At 45.9% G+C, this 17,087-nt stretch overlaps 5 non-coding genes across 5 annotated transcripts; all 5 read right to left on the reverse strand.

The window, feature by feature from the left end:
• Positions 1 to 1,428: 1,428 nt before the first annotated feature.
• Positions 1,429 to 1,510, reverse strand: TRNAL-AAG. The gene has a single exon. It is a non-coding gene; the product is annotated as a tRNA-Leu (tRNA).
• Positions 1,511 to 2,984: 1,474 nt separating this feature from the next.
• On the reverse strand, positions 2,985 to 3,056 carry TRNAG-UCC. The gene has a single exon. It is a non-coding gene; the product is annotated as a tRNA-Gly (tRNA).
• A 492-nt stretch (positions 3,057 to 3,548) lies between these two features.
• On the reverse strand, positions 3,549 to 3,630 carry TRNAL-AAG. Its single transcript has one exon. It is a non-coding gene; the product is annotated as a tRNA-Leu (tRNA).
• A 1,476-nt stretch (positions 3,631 to 5,106) lies between these two features.
• On the reverse strand, positions 5,107 to 5,178 carry TRNAG-UCC. The gene has a single exon. It is a non-coding gene; the product is annotated as a tRNA-Gly (tRNA).
• An 11,715-nt stretch (positions 5,179 to 16,893) lies between these two features.
• On the reverse strand, positions 16,894 to 16,975 carry TRNAL-AAG. Its single transcript has one exon. It is a non-coding gene; the product is annotated as a tRNA-Leu (tRNA).
• Between the last annotated feature and the right edge of the window lie 112 nt (positions 16,976 to 17,087).

Genomic DNA, 17,087 nt, shown 5'->3' on the forward strand with positions numbered 1-17,087 from the left:
TGTCCCCCACCTTGGCTTTCCCTTGAGTCCAATTTATGGTCATCTCAGTGCTTAAATCACATTTCGTTCATGGCTCCTAATCATTTGATTGAAGACAACGCCATCATATCTTCCACTGGAACAGCACTACGGACTGTGGATTCCTGTGCAGATTTGGGCTGGAATTCGACATTGTACTCTTCTATATGGAATAATCCATTTGTAAAAATTCAAGGTCAGTATATAGAGTGGAAGTCGTGGCTTAAGAAGGACATTTGGTCGTTTGACCAAATAATAATGAACTCTGCTTTGATGCCATTTTCCTGCTTGGCTGATACCTACCTGCTGCCTACTACACACTATTTTCGCTGGCTTCAACTTCACCATTGCTTATCGCTTTTTCTTAAGGCACACTCGTTGTCCTCATTGACTCCTACTATATTACAATGGTGCCTGAACTTTTGTGGAGCAAAGAAAGAAGCTTCGTCCTGGTACCGCATTCTTCGTGATCATAAGTTTACAGCCTGCTCTTCCCTTCATTCCGCATGGGAGGATTCTACTAGTACTGCATTCACACCTACATCCTGGAAACTAATCTGGAGTTCCGCGAGACGCTCTCTTAGGTCCTCATCCATGGCTCAGCAAATGTTCTTTCTTTTACATAGGGCCTACTGGACCCCTCATAAGTTATCCCTAATAGATGTTCAACGCTCTAATAAATGTTGGTCTTGCACTCTTGAGGTTGGCACATTTGCCCACATGTTTTACCTCTGTCCCAATGTGTATGGGTTTTGGACCCAGGTGTGGGCGATTATTTGTATATACTTACCAATCACATCTTCTCATACATATGCTGCAATAATATTCGGTGCTCATGCTTTACCAGATGTTTTAGATGTATATCAATCTAGATTATTATATAGCTTACTTCAAATTGCTCATAAATCTATCCTGTCTAACTGGAAAGATTCTGCATCTTTAAGTGTAAATTATTGGTGGAACTTAGTTTGCCTTTTTGTAAAATATGAAAAAGTTGCTGCAGAGAAGTCTAATTCTTTATCTACCTTTAATAAGGTTTGGGCTCCTATCCTAGACATGTGCTTAGATATATCTCACTGAGTGTCCTGTGATTGTTTTCATATTCTTGTTACCATTGCCACTGCTCTGTATCATGGTGTATTCCTTTTGTTCATCACCTTTTCCCTTTTATCTGGAAAACTTTAATAAAAATATTGAACACAAAAAAAAGAAAAAAAGAAAAGCAAAGTGAAGCAAAGGCAGTTTCCTTTACAAATGAAGTTGCTAGGTCATCAACAGGAGAGACACCTGTTCTATTCTGGAGCAACAGCCCTGCCTCTGTACACACTATACTGATGCGTAGAGAACACAGAGCCCTAGACTGAGATTAAAATGAGCAGGATCCCACAGGGCAAACACAAAGCTTCAACTTGGCAGTGGTGGGATTTGAACCCACGCCTCCAAAGAGACTGGAACCTTAATCCAGCGCCTTAGACCGCTCGGCCACACTACCTACATGAAGGAAGGGCATGCTTACAGCTCCTTGTGCATAGCTAGAAAGAAGCGCCTTCCTGCTTCATGTATCAGCGCTGACTGTTTTGCTGCCTTGCATGGCTTATCATGGAAGGTAGAATAAAGAGAACACTTAAATACGCTCAGCTCAGAGCACTTTCTCTGTTGCTCAGGGAAAGCAGCAGCGTTCACTTACTGGCTAAGGCCTCAAACAGGCGCCTTCTTGAGTAACAGTGGAAAGCTACACTAGTCAAGATTTTTTTTTAACGGACCTCTCACCCTGCTTTCTAGCTTTTCTTTGGATTTTGCATTTAGGTTCAGTCCAGAATGGGCTCTGACCGGGAAAACAATATCCAAGTTTCAAAAACAGGGGTTTGGGGGGTTTCAAATCCCACGTCATTATATCAGGAAATAAATAAATAGATTCAGGACCTGAGAGAAACAAAAGTAGTGCAAGAACTTACATCACACTCATCAGGGAGAGCACATTAACACACCAAGACTTCCCCCACCTGAAGAGAGGAGCAGGGCAGGGAGCTACAAGCACCTGAGAGAGCAATATTGAGAAACTTCAAGGAAGACATAGTCTAGACTGCTTCAGAGTCAGAAAACCCTCACGCCGATTATATGCTGATTATTCTTGCAATAAGCAGTGGATTTTCCCAAATCATCTTAATAACGGCTTATGGTCTTTTGACTTAGACAATTATCGAAACCTTTTTTTTAAACCCCGTTAAGCTAACTGCTTCACCACATTCCCCAGCAACGAATTCCACAGTTTACTTAAACAGGTTGAGTGAAGAAATGTTTTCTCCGGTCTGTTTGAAATCTACTAATTAATAGCTTCATCGCATGCCACCTAGTCCTTGCATTTTAGGAAAGAGTAAACAAGCGATTCGCATCATATCGGTTCACTCCACTCAATATTTGGTAGACCTCTATCCTATCTGCCCTGTGCCGTCTGTTATCCAGGCTGAAGAGCCCTGGCCACTTTAGCCTTTCCTCCCGTTTACCATTTTCATCGCCCTTCTCTGTCCCTTTTCTCATTCCGTAAAAATCGGTTTAACTGGTGGCCCCGCATACACCCGACCTTAGCCAAAAGACCGAGAAGCGGTAGCAGACAGCAGACAGCACGCCTGACGTCCTTGTCCGCCTCCCCCGGGCCCATCAGGACTAAACATGCTGGGTGCGGAAAGCGTCAATGTAATGAGAGCCTTGTACCGGCACCCCATCTGCCCATCTTAGCATCAGAGCTCGAAATGTGGAAAGCGGGAAGATCTAGTGGGGAAAGATAAAAGGAACTTGAGAGGAGCAAGAGAGAGAGAGAAAAGATAAAAGGGAAAGAAACCGTTCCTCAGCTCATCTCTCTGCGATGAAAGATTGCGTGCTCATGCGTACAGGCTGCCTTTGGAAGGGAAATGGACAGAAGGGTTTCCAACAGAATGCCACTGACGACAACGTTAAGGAAGCAAAATTGCATTGGCCGGGAATCGAACCCGGGTCAACTGCTTGGAAGGCAGCTATGCTCACCACTATACCACCAATGCAGATGAAAGCCAAGGTCACTCTGGGTGAGTATCTCTGATTAGGGAGGATCCTAAATATTCCCCGATCTCCCGTACGCATGCTTCGGTATCTGTGAAAACTTAGGCAATCCAGGAGAAGTACCAAATGGGTTGAGTGATGCATATATCTAATCTACGAGGATGGTAGCAGGTATGCTTCAAATGCCGTGCTCAACAGGTTTAGTACTGCAGAAGGAGAAACGCAGTTTAGCTTTTTTTTTTTCTTAAAAATCAGATAAAAGACTCTCTTTCACCCTGAATTGGCGTTTGTGTGTGCCTTAGAAAAGCAAAGTGAAGCAAAGGCAGTTTCCTTTACAAATGAAGTTGCTAGGTCATCAACAGGAGAGACACCTGCTCTATTCTGGAGCAACAGCTCTGCCTCTGTACACAGTATACTGATGCGTAGAGAACACAGAGCCCTAGACTGAGATTAAAATGAGCAGGATCCCACAGGGCAAACACAAAACTACAACTTGGCAGTGGTGGGATTTGAACCCACGCCTCCAAAGAGACTGGAACCTTAATCCAGCGCCTTAGACCGCTCGGCCACACTACCTACAGGAAGGAAGGGCATGCTTACAGCTCCTTGTGCATAGCTAGAAAGAAGAGCCTTCCTGCTTCATGTATCAGCGCTGACTGTTTTGCTGCCTTGCATGGCTTATCATGGAAGGTAGAATAAAGAGAACACTTAAATACGCTCAGCTCAGAGCACTTTCTCTGTTGCTCAGGGAAAGCAGCAGCGTTCACTTACTGGCTAAGGCCTCAAACAGGCGCCTTCTTGAGTAACAGTGGAAAGGTAGTGAAGAAAGCTACACTAGTCAAGATGTTTTTTTAACGGACCTCTCACCCTGCTTTCTAGCTTTTCTTTGGATTTTGCATTTAGGTTCAGTCCAGAATGGGTTCTGACAGGGAAAAAAATATCCAAGTTTCAAAAACAGGGGGTTGGGGGGTTTCAAATCCCACGTCATTATATCAGGAAATAAATAAATAGATTCAGGACCTGAGAGAAACAAAAGTAGTGCAAGAACTTACATCACACTCATCAGGGAGAGCACATTAACACACCAAGACTTCCCCCACCTGAAGAGAGGAGCAGGGCTGGGAGCTACAAGCACCTGAGAGAGCAATATTGAGAAACTTCAAGGAAGACATAGTCTAGACTGCTTCAGAGTCAGAAAACCCTCACGCCGATTATATGCTGATTATTCTTGCAATAAGCAGTGGATTTTCCCAAATCATCTTAATAACGGCTTATGGTCTTTTGACTTAGACAATTATCGAAACCTTTTTTTTAAACCCCGTTAAGCTAACTGCTTCACCACATTCCCCAGCAACGAATTCCACAGTTTACTTAAACAGGTTAAGTGAAGAAATGTTTTCTCCGGTCTGTTTGAAATCTACTAATTAATAGCTTCATCGCATGCCACCTAGTCCTTGCATTTTAGGAAAGAGTAAACAAGCGATTCGCATCACATCGGTTCACTCCACTCAATATTTGGTAGACCTCTATCCTATCTGCCCTGTGCCGTCTGTTCTCCAGGCTGAAGAGCCCTGGCCACTTTAGCCTTTCCTCCCGTTTACCATTTTCATCGCCCTTCTCTGTCCCTTTTCTCATTCCGTAAAAATCGGTTTAACTGGTGGCCCCGCATACACCCGACCTTAGCCAAAAGACCGAGAAGCGGTAGCAGACAGCAGACAGCACGCCTGACGTCCTTGTCCGCCTCCCCCGGGCCCATCAGGACTAAACATGCTGGGTGCGGAAAGCGTCAATGTAATGAGAGCACCCCATCTGCCCATCTTAGCATCAGAGCTCGAAATATGGAAAGCGGGAAGATCTAGTGGGGAAAGATAAAAGGAACTTGAGAGGAGCAAGAGAGAGAGAGAAAAGATAAAAGGGAAAGAAACCGTTCCTCAGCTCATCTCTCTGCGATGAAAGATTGCGTGCTCATGCGCACAGGCTGCCTTTGGAAGGGAAATGGACAGAAGGGTTTCCAACAGAATGCCACTGACGACAACGTTAAGGAAGCAAAATTGCATTGGCCGGGAATCGAACCCGGGTCAACTGCTTGGAAGGCAGCTATGCTCACCACTATACCACCAATGCAGATGAAAGCCAAGGTCACTCTGGGTGAGTATCTCTGATTAGGGAGGATCCTAAATATTCCCCGATCTCCCTTACGCATGCTTCGGTATCTGTGAAAACTTAGGCAATCCAGGAGAAGTACCAAATGGGTTGAGTGATGCATATATCTAATCTACGAGGATGGTAGCAGGTATGCTTCAAATGCCGTGCTCAACAGGTTTAGTACTGCAGAAGGAGAAACGCAGTTTAGCTTTTTTTTTGTCTTCTTAAAAATCAGATAAAAGACTCTCTTTCACCCTGAATTGGCGTTTGTGTGTGCCTTAGAAAAGCAAAGTGGGGGGCGCTAGTGAGCGCGTGCACGAATGGCAGCATAGAGAACTTGCTCCGGAGACCCCTGTGCTTCCGCCTCGAACAAACATCATTTTTTTTTCGTTTTACTTTGCCGTGCTTGCCGGGATTTATCACCCGATCATGTCAGCTACCAAACCTGGCAAGCGCAAGAATGCCGAGCCTGTCTCCCCGCATAAACAAGGTGCCGGGAAAACGGAGGATGAGTCATCCGCCATTTTGTCTGAGCTCCGAAGCATACGAGAGCTCCTTACCGACGCCAAGCAAGACATTTCAGAGATTAAAGAAGATCTTACTAACCTGAAGGGTGAGTTTTCCAAGGCTCTCACCCGCATTGATGTGCTGGAGACCAAAGCTGCAGCGACAGACGAATCGCTGAAATTGCTGCGTCGCCAGGCAGCACGTGTCTCCCAGCTAGAACGGGCCCTGGAGGATGCTGATAATAAGGCCAGACGGAATGGGTTTCGTTTACTGGGTCTGGCTGAAGGAAGAGAAGCGTGCGATTTAGTGGAGTTTCTGGGCGCACTGCTACCACAACTGCTGAAATTAAATGAGGCCACGAAGTTGGATTTTGACAGTGCTTTTCGTGTGCCTAACCAGCGTCATCAATCTACAAAATTCCCCAGACCTATTGTGGTGTCCATGCTCCGTCATAGCCAAACCATGCTTATTATGCAGCATGCCAAACTTCACGGTCCGATTGTCTTCGAGGGTTCCAAGCTGCTCTTTGTACCTGATCTAGCGAAAGAATCTGCCAAACGACGCAAGCAATTTCTTGCTTATAGACCTAAACTGAAGGAGCTTGGGGCGAAGTTTGGTATCTTGTTCCCAGCTCGTATGAGGGTTACGTATAACACTAAAACCACAGACTGAGGGGTCACGTGATGGCAGCGCTGTGAGCAGACGTTTTGGGCTCGGGCTCCGCTTCCCCTCCGCCTACAACCCCGATAATCTTTGCTTGTCAGCTATCTCTCCTTTTCGGACGGTGCTACTATCCCTAGCAGAATCCCTGTTCTCTTTGAGGGGGATTTTCCGGAGCTCCTCGCGTCAGGGATAGGCAGTTATGCCTCTTAAAACGCCGAGGCCTGGTAAAGAGAAGCCTGTCCAGACTCCCATCATGGCGGCGTCCAATGCGGCGCCATGCAGCACGCCTCAGCATGAGGACGATATGCAGGTGTCTGTCCGCCATTTATCCACTCTGCTCGACGAGAAGCTGTCCAAGCTCCATGCTGTCCTGGAAGAGGTGAAGGACAGTATAGCCGGCCATGCAGCGCGACTCGACCAGGCTGAGGAGCGGATTTCGGCCCAGGAAGACCGGGCTGAGACGGCGGAGCAGCGTATTGCCCTGCTGGAGACCAAGGTAAAAACTTTAGCGGATCGAGCAGAGGACGCTGAAAATCGAGGACGCCGGAAGAATCTCCGTCTGATCGGGTTACCGGAGACGGTTAAAGACGCTGAATTGGGACAGCTGCTAGAGAACTGGTTACCGCGAACCCTGGGCTTAGAGGCCACGTTGGGCCAGGTGCAGGTGGAAAGAGCCCATCGCATCGGAGCACCGCGGGCGGACGGCGCACGACCCAGGCCGGTGATAGCCCGCTTTCTTAATTATGCTACTAAGGCAAAAATCCTGGATGCCTATCGCAAAATCCGCACGTTGGATTACAAGGGCTCAAGGCTTCTGCTATTCCAGGATTTCTCTGCCCAGCTGTCTGAGCGTCGACGAGCCCTTACTCCATACTGCACTCAATTGCATTCGAGGGGGATCAGATTTGCACTTCAATACCCTGCCAAAGTTCGCATCCAGCATAACAACGGGACGGTTACCTTGGACACCCCTGCAGATCTTCAATCCTTTCTGGCTAAGTTACCGGTGCCCTGACTGGGGACCTTCATACATGCCGTGGATCTTGCGCCTGAACTGGACCTGATTATCTTGGCATCAGCTTTCCTGGTGCCATCTAGTTCTGGTTTTGGGCAGTTATATTTTTATTTTCTGTTTCTCTGACTGGGGACAGTCCGGCCTGATGCCATATTCAGTCTTCATAACTGGGGGGATCCCGTTGTTAGATATGGCTATGGGGTTTGTTTGTTTTCTACCATGATCCCCCCCAGCTATCGTTCTGGCGCTGGACCCTTTTTATATGCTGACAAGCTTGGACATCTTGCTCCTGATTTCTGTTGGTGGGGGGGAGGGGGGGCTGGGGAACTGTATGTACTATTTTGGTTACTTAGGGTGGTCAGTGGGCTGTTTTGCTGAGGTCTTTTTGGGAGGGGGTGGGGATTAAGGTTGGGTGGGGGGAAGTGCGAAGGGGAGGGTATGCGTGGGACTGGGTGTATGTTAGTGTGCATGAGGGTTGTATGTTGGCTAGCTTGGGAGTGTGGGGTTTGGTTTCCTTTCTGGAACCGCCTTGCCCTTTTTTTTTTTTCTCTTCTTCTTTTTTTTTTTGGAATACCTGAAGGATATGATTCTTTATTGGTTTGTGGGGGAGGGACCTGGCTGGGGGGTCCGTCCCCATTTTTTATGGGGTGGTTGTGCATTCTTTCTCTCCCCGTCGTGGGCTTATAGAGGATGGTTCAATTGAAGCTTTCCACCCTTAATGTGGATGGGCTTCACTCCCCTATCAAAAGAAAGAAGGTATTGACATGGATGCGCAAGGCGAGCGTAGATATAGCTTTTCTGCAGGAGACGCACCTTAATACCGTAGAACATGAGAAATTAAGACGGGAATGGGTGGGGGAGGTCTATTATTCTTCCTACAGTAGCCGCCATCGAGGGGTTGCTATCTTGATCCACAGGCAGCTGCCCTTTCATTTGCATAAGGTTGTCCAGGACGGGGAGGGTAGATTTGTGCTGGTGCTGGGGGAGTTATGGGGACATAAATTGGCGCTTTGTAATATCTATGCACCCAATATTTACTCTCATCGTTTTTTTTCAGGGTTGATGGCAAGGCTGACACAGTACCCGGGCTACCAATTTGTGCTAGGAGGGGACTTTAATATCACTGCTGATCCCACCTTGGATAGTGCTCCCCCAAAGACTTTTCCACGGGGCCATGGTGGTAAAGGGGTGAATTTTCTCACTCATCAACTCGGGCTGGTGGATATCTGGCGGGTGTTACACCCTACAGAACACAGTTACACTTTTTTTTCTAACCCCCATAATCTTTATACTCGATTAGACTACTTTCTGCTGTCCTCCTCCCTACTCACGGTGGTCGCTGGTGTTGACATAGTAGACGCACCCTTGTCGGATCACTCCCCGGTATTGCTCTCTCTTCAGATTACGGCGGATCCCAAGGAACACATCTGGCGATTTCCCTGTCATCTGTACAAGGACCTTGCTTTTCGCAGGTATCTCCGCGATAAATGGTTGGAGTACTATGACAATAATTTCCAGCCCGACATTGACCCGAGCCTCTTTTGGGAGGCCTCCAAAGCAGTTATTCGGGGCTTTATAATAGCCTATACCGCGGGCAGGAGGCGACGCCAAGAGCGAGAGTTGCTGGAGTTGTCGGGCGAACTGCAACGGTTACGCCGCAGACATCAAAGTAGCTTGTCCCTTACAGATAAAACTAGATTGACGGAGATTCGGCGGCAAGTAGATCTTATTCTAACGGCCCGAGCGGAACGGGATATTTACTTTCATCGCTATCGCCTTCACCGCTGGGGAGGCAAGGCAGGTAGTTTACTAGCCCGTTTAATTAGACCATCCCGCAAGAAGCAGGTGATCACGTCCATTACAGATTCGCAGGGTCGGAGGCATACCACAGAAACTGCTATTCATCAACAATTTGTGAAGTATTATCAGGAGTTGTACGCCCATCGGCCGTTCGAGGATGGGGAGAGAGATTTGTTTTTCCAGGACGTCGTGCTTCCTCAACTCGCGCCCGCACAGATACACCAACTGAACGCCCCTATCACTAGCTTGGAAGTGTCCATGGGTATCAAGGGGCTCAAACTTACCAAATCTCCGGGCCCAGATGGCTATGGGCCTGAATATTACAAGATTCTATCGGACATCATTGCGCCATCTCTTGGGGCGGCTTTTAACACTTCACATTCCCAGAGAGCCCTCGACAGCTACAATATGGCCCATGTTGTTCTATTGCCCAAACCTGGAAAGGACCCATCCCAGGTGGGCTCCTACAGGCCCATCTCCCTTCTTAATCAAGACGCGAAATTGCTGGCCGCTATATTGGCGAAGCGTTTGAACAAGTTTCTGCACCTACTCATCCATGAGGATCAGGTGGGCTTTGTGCCGGGTAGATACGCTTCTATGAATTTGACCCGTGCACTTATGGCTATTCACTCTCGGCGGGGGAACGATAGTAGAGCGGCTATAGTTGGCCTCGATATGGAAAAGGCGTTCGACAGCATTTCGTGGTCGTACCTTTTTTGGGTCATGGGACGCTATGGCCTGGATGGCGCCTTTTTGGAGTGGGTTCGTAGTCTCTATTTTTCTCCTCAAGCCCGACTTCTGGTAAATGGTCATCTCACCATCCCTTTCCCCCTGGAGAGAGGGACGCGTCAGGGCTGCCCGTTGTCACCGCTACTGTTTCTCCTTGCTATTGAGCCTTTGGCGGTTAAAATGCGATCGGATCCGGTTATTCAGGGCATACGGATAGGAACGCGAGAAAGTCGCATTAATCTTTTTGCAGATGACATTCTCCTCTATTTCGAGGATGCTTCGCTTCACCTGCCCAGGGCCCTACAGGTTGTTCGGGCCTTTGGGAATATTTCGGGCCTCCGAGTCAACTGTGCCAAATCTGAACTACTTCCTTTGGCGTCCGAGCATCCGGAACGTTGGCATGATGGGCTTCCCATCCCACCTGTACGAAAGCCGATGCGCTATTTGGGGGTCTATCTGAGCACACAACCCTCTCTTATATATCGCTATAATGTTCTTCACCATCTTGAGGCTATCCGTGCCCTTTGCATCAAGTGGAAAGATTTGCCCCTGACCTTATGGGGGCGGGTGGCTTTATTTAAGATGGTTTTGCTCCCTAAACTGTTGTACCCGTTACAGACTCTTCCTTTGTGGATTACTACCACAGATGAACGGACTTTTAAATCTATTTTGAGCTCTTTTATATGGCGAAACAAGGCAGCCAGAATTAGCTCCAGTACTCTATCTTTGGATGTCCGGTTGGGAGGTTTGAACTTACCGGATATTCGTCTGTATAATGTAGCGTCTTTGATGCGGTTTGTGCATGAAGGTATTACGGGAGAATGCAGATTTTCCCCATCGGGCTGGCTGTCAGCATGGTGCGAACCTCACTCCTTTCTTTCCTTGCTGCATGTGGAGTCGCGGAGGGTGATAGGAGCGGGTCCTCGGTTCGCTTTTTTGCGTCCCCTGCGCATGGCGTGGAGGTGGTGGCGCCGGAAACAGGGCCGTACCTCTCAGGCGTCTCCTTTTCTTCCTTTGGTTGGTAATGCTGTCTTTCTTCCGGGGATGGGTGCCTCGGGATTTAAGCTATGGGAGTTAAGGGGCTGTGTCAGTTTACGCCATCTTCATGAGATGGGGGGGGGGGATTTTTCCTACCTTTGAACAACTCAGGGCCCGATGGGACCTTCCCGCTACTCATTTTTGGGCCTACTTACAGGTGCGCCATTACTGCTCTTCACTGGAGCGCCAATGGGGGATGCAGTGGTCCTTGGGTAGATGGGATGCCCAATTGGTGATGGTACCAGCACAGATGAACCGGCTAGCCACCTGGTACAGGGTCCTCAAGTTCGCCCCTACAGCACCTTATCTGGAGAGGGTGGCTGGCCTGTGGTCTCGGGATTTGGATGGTGACTATACGGGAGCCCAAGTGTTGGATCTTTTTGCCAATATTTTTCTCCTGGCGGGGCCTGCTGATCTTAAGGAAATGCAATTCAAAATCTTGCATCGTGCCTATATTTCTAGAACCCAGGGCAAGATTATGGGTCTCTGGGATGATGCTCGCTGTTCCCATTGCCAGAAGGCCCAGGGCACCCTAGTACATATGTTTTTGGAGTGTCCACATGTGGCTCTTTGGCTCCAGGTTCTTCCCTTTTTGGACGACCTGATTGGGAGAGGGGTGCCTAGGGAATATGGCTTGTTGTTATTGGGGGATCAGAGAGATCTTCTTCTTGGGGGGTTTACACTACCGCAGCGGAAATTTCTATACACTGCGCTTTTGCTGGTGAAGAGACTGCTGTTGCAACATTGGGTGTCGCCGAGTCCGGCTTCTTTTCACCAGTGGCTCCAGAGACTGTTGGAGGTTGCTGCCTTTGAAATCCATGCTTACAAGGATGCCCTCTCTGGGGATCACCAATCTTATGTTTTCTTGTGGAGAGCGGCCAGACTGGCGGCGGAGGCGGCGGTTTCTGCGGCCCCTTCATGACTCAGTTTGTTTGTTTTTAATTTCCGGCACTGGGGCTTTCGACCCCTCCCCCCCCCTTCTCTCTCAGGCTGGTCTGTGTGGATGGTATGTATGGGTTGGTATGACTGGGGCTGGGTGGGGGGTAGTATGGGTTTCCTGAGTGTTGCGATTAATATGGTACGGTTTGTTTGAGTGGTGCTTGCTATTGGTTTGGTTGTGTGGTATGGATGTTCTGGGGTTGATAAACTAAATGTTTATTGCGGCTATGGCTTACTTTCCCACGGGAGGTTTTTCCTTCCTTTGCTTTCACTGTTGGGAGATTTTTGCTCCTAGTGTTCGGGCTTTGCTGATTTATTCTTATTTTTTTTGGGGAATGTACCTGTTTGCCCTTGAATCTTTGTTCCTTATGTTTATTGGTAGTTTATGTCTGCTGCCCTCGTGGGCGTGTTCTCTTGTTCTGGATCTTTTGTTCATTGATTGTTACAGGGCTATTGGCCCTGAGTCTTGTATTGCTGTTGGCTGCTTTAACAATAAAAATTATTTACAAAAACAAACAAAAAAACAAAACCACAGACTATACTGATCCTGCTGCATTAGCAGAGTTCCTTGAAGCTATACAACCCTCTTCGATTGACAAGATATGATCTTGATTATATAGCCTATGCTCATGCGTTTTCATGATTGATATCTTCATGTTAGGCTTGCTTACTGTATTTACATATATAATGATGTTTGTTTAATTCTCACTGCTTAGTCTCCTTTTAGCTGGTTCTCTGGTCTACCAGTGCCACTCACTTACCCTTAGGCCATGTTGGCACTTTTGCTGACACCTTACACTGATACAGACTGTGCAATGTTTTCTACTTTATTATCACAGGTTTGTACCGTTGTTGTTCCAGCTTTTTATAATTGCTCTCCTGCTATGAATGCTTTTCAATCTTTATACGTTAGGAATTTCCTACTGCTGTTACATGTCTATTAAATGCTTTTCACTTAATGTTAAGGGTCTTAACAACCCGATAAAAAGAACCAAGATATTGAAATTCATTGCAAGCTTTACTCCAGATGTGGTTCTGCTACAAGAGACCCACCTGTCTGTGACTGAAGCTCCAAAATTGTCCTTAAAAGGGTTTTACCCAGTACTGTTCTCTGCTGCACTTCACAAAAAAGGTGGCGTCGCCACTTTCCTCCGCAGACGTAATGATATTTCAATAACCTCTCACACTAACGATATTAATGGCAGATGGTTAGCTGTTCATGTGTCTATTAATAATTTACCTATTAGCATTGTTAATATCTATGCACCGAATGTAGATTGTCCTTCATTTTTTGATGAGATTGCAGATATTATTGCATCTTCCTGTGGCTCTCACTATATTTTGGGGGGAGATTTCAATCTAATTCTCAACCCTCTAATAGACAGAAAATCATCTGTTCCATATCGTAAATCAAGGTCCTGGTTTAAATTACAAGAACTACTGGAGAACGTTACACTCTGGAGATCTGGATTACACTTTCTACTCAGCGCCACATGCATCTTACTCGCGCATAGATTTTTTTTTGATTAGTTACAATCTGGTGGCTAAAGTCAATTCTGCCACTATTGGGGAGATTTCAGTGTCAGACCACGCTCCAATTTCTTTATCATTCATTGATTTAGGTGCATGTGTACACAAAAGAGTTTGGCGCTTCAACTCCTGCTTAACGTCAGATGAACAGTTTGTATCTACCATGCGGAGTAATATTACTGAATTCTTTGAACTTAACTTGCCTGAAGATACGAGTTGGACTACTACCTGGGATTGTTTCAAAGCATATATAAGGGGTCTGATAATTTCCTATTCAGCTTCCAAAAGGAAGAAACTTATGGAACGGGAATCTACAATTTTGGAAAAACTGAGAGCGGCGGAAGACCTTCACAAATCTTGTCCTAACGATCAATCGTTCTTACGCTCTATGCAAGCTTTGAGACTTGAATATAATTTACTGCTTAGCTCTTCAGCTGCTAAAGAGGTCTTTATGAAATCCGCTTACTACTATGCCAATATCAATAATGTGGTCACCAATTAGCGGAATATGTTAAAATAAAATCGGAAAAGACTTTGATACCTGCCATTCAAGATGACGGTGGTGCATTGTGGTTCAATAATGCTGATATTTGCTTACAGTTCCACCGCTTCTACACCGCACTTTACTCTTCGGAGTCCCCAGATGTATCTTCCATCGATCCTTTCTTGGATAATTTGCCTCATAACACTCTTACTGATGTTCAAGCAGAGTCTCTCTCTGCTCCGATTACACTGGCTGATGTGTCTGACGCTCTTCTCTCCATGGCAAAAAAGAAAGCGCCTGGTCCTGATGGTCTCACAATTGAATTTTATCTGATATTTCAGGATTTGCTTCTACCCATCTTGTTACAACTTTACCATTATTTGATTACCACTGGACGGGTTCAAGGTTCTTTCACTGAAGCGATTATTATTGTATTGCTGAAACAGGACAAGAACCCACTCAGCGTCAATAACTACCGCCCTTTATCTCTGATCAACACTGACGCGAAGATTTTTGCAAAGATTTTGGCATCCAGGTTACAATCTGTTCTCTCTGCAATAATCCATCCTGATCAATGCGGTTTTATGTGTGGTCGACTATCATCGGACAATACCAGATTGTTTGCTCATATTATCCATCAAGCCCGACATTCAAATACACCTCTTGCTGCAGTTGCCTTAGATGCGGAAAAGGCGTTTGATCGCATTGAGTGGCCATTCTTATTTGCAGCGATGCGATGGTTCGGGTGTCCCGCAACTTTTATAAATATGGTGAAAGTTCTGTATACTTGCCCTGCCACTACCATTCGTATCAATGACTCGAATTCAACATCTTTTCGACTGACTAGAGGGACTAGACAAGGCTGTCCTCTGTCCCCATTGTTATTCAACATTGCGCTTGAACCGCTGCTCATCGCTATTAGATCTACATCAACCATTCGTGGATACTGTATTGGTGACTTTCAAGTGAAGCTATCCGCTTATGCAGACGATGTGCTGTTATATGTAGATCCTACTTCTCTTCCACATGTATTTCATATACTGGAAAAATATTCTCGGATATCGGGTTACAAGCTAAACATATCTAAGACTGAGATCTTGCCTCTAAACGACTTAGTTGATCTTGATTACTGTAGAAGCTTTAATTTGCACCTAGTGTCACAGAAACTAAAATACTTAGGGGTTCTCTTTGGCCCCTCTCTTGAAGATACCCGTACATATAACACGGAACTGCTGCTTCAGATTGCTACATCTCTGTCTGAACGCTGGTCTCCCCTTAAACTGTCGTGGTGGGGGCAGCTTGACACAATTAAAATGATTTTGTCTCCTAAGCTAAACTACATTTTATCCATGATTCCTTTTCTACTGGACACTAAGACTTATTCTAAACTTGAGTCTATACCTGTTGCTTTTTTATGGCAATGTAAACCTCCTCGCATTGCTCTTAGGAAACTCAAGGCTACTAAGGAAAATGGTGGGGTGAACTTTCCAAGCTTTCATGACTATCATCTAGCCTTCCTTGCTCGTCAAGGTTCAAAATGGTTGATGTTCTCTTCAATTGAATGTCCCCCACCTTGGCTTTCCCTTGAGTCCAATTTATGGTCATCTCAGTGCTTAAATCACATTTCGTTCATGGCTCCTAATCATTTGATTGAAGACAACGCCATCATATCTTCCACTGGAACAGCACTACGGACTGTGGATTCCTGTGCAGATTTGGGCTGGAATTCGACATTGTACTCTTCTATATGGAATAATCCATTTGTAAAAATTCAAGGTCAGTATATAGAGTGGAAGTCGTGGCTTAAGAAGGACATTTGGTCGTTTGACCAAATAATAATGAACTCTGCTTTGATGCCATTTTCCTGCTTGGCTGATACCTACCTGCTGCCTACTACACACTATTTTCGCTGGCTTCAACTTCACCATTGCTTATCGCTTTTTCTTAAGGCACACTCGTTGTCCTCATTGACTCCTACTATATTACAATGGTGCCTGAACTTTTGTGGAGCAAAGAAAGAAGCTTCGTCCTGGTACCGCATTCTTCGTGATCATAAGTTTACAGCCTGCTCTTCCCTTCATTCCGCATGGGAGGATTCTACTAGTACTGCATTCACACCTACATCCTGGAAACTAATCTGGAGTTCCGCGAGACGCTCTCTTAGGTCCTCATCCATGGCTCAGCAAATGTTCTTTCTTTTACATAGGGCCTACTGGACCCCTCATAAGTTATCCCTAATAGATGTTCAACGCTCTAATAAATGTTGGTCTTGCACTCTTGAGGTTGGCACATTTGCCCACATGTTTTACCTCTGTCCCAATGTCTATGGGTTTTGGACCCAGGTGTGGGCGATTATTTGTATATACTTACCAATCACATCTTCTCATACATATGCTGCAATAATATTCGGTGCTCATGCTTTACCAGATGTTTTAGATGTATATCAATCTAGGTTATTATATAGCTTACTTCAAATTGCTCATAAATCTATCCTGTCTAACTGGAAAGATTCTGCATCTTTAAGTGTAAATTATTGGTGGAACTTAGTTTGCCTTTTTGTAAAATATGAAAAAGTTGCTGCAGAAAAGTCTAATTCTTTATCTACCTTTAATAAGGTTTGGGCTCCTATCCTAGACATGTGCTTAGATATATCTCACTGAGTGTCCTGTGATTGTTTTCATATTCTTGTTACCATTGCCACTGCTCTGTATCATGGTGTATTCCTTTTGTTCATCACCTTTTCCCTTTTATCTGGAAAACTTTAATAAAAATATTGAACACAAAAAAAAAAAAAAAGAAAAGCAAAGTGAAGCAAAGGCAGTTTCCTTTACAAATGAAGTTGCTAGGTCATCAACAGGAGAGACACCTGTTCTATTCTGGAGCAACAGCCCTGCCTCTGTACACACTATACTGATGCGTAGAGAACACAGAGCCCTAGACTGAGATTAAAATGAGCAGGATCCCACAGGGCAAACACAAAGCTACAACTTGGCAGTGGTGGGATTTGAACCCACGCCTCCAAAGAGACTGGAACCTTAATCCAGCGCCTTAGACCGCTCGGCCACACTACCTACAGGAAGGAAGGGCATGCTTACAGCTCCTTGTGCATAGCTAGAAAGAAGAGCCTTCCTGCTTCATGTATCAGCGCTGACTGTTTTGCTGCCTTGCATGGCTTATCATGGA

Source organism: Geotrypetes seraphini, chromosome 1 (assembly GCF_902459505.1).
Source record: "Geotrypetes seraphini chromosome 1, aGeoSer1.1, whole genome shotgun sequence".
In the NCBI taxonomy this organism is placed as follows: Eukaryota; Metazoa; Chordata; class Amphibia; order Gymnophiona; family Dermophiidae; genus Geotrypetes; species Geotrypetes seraphini.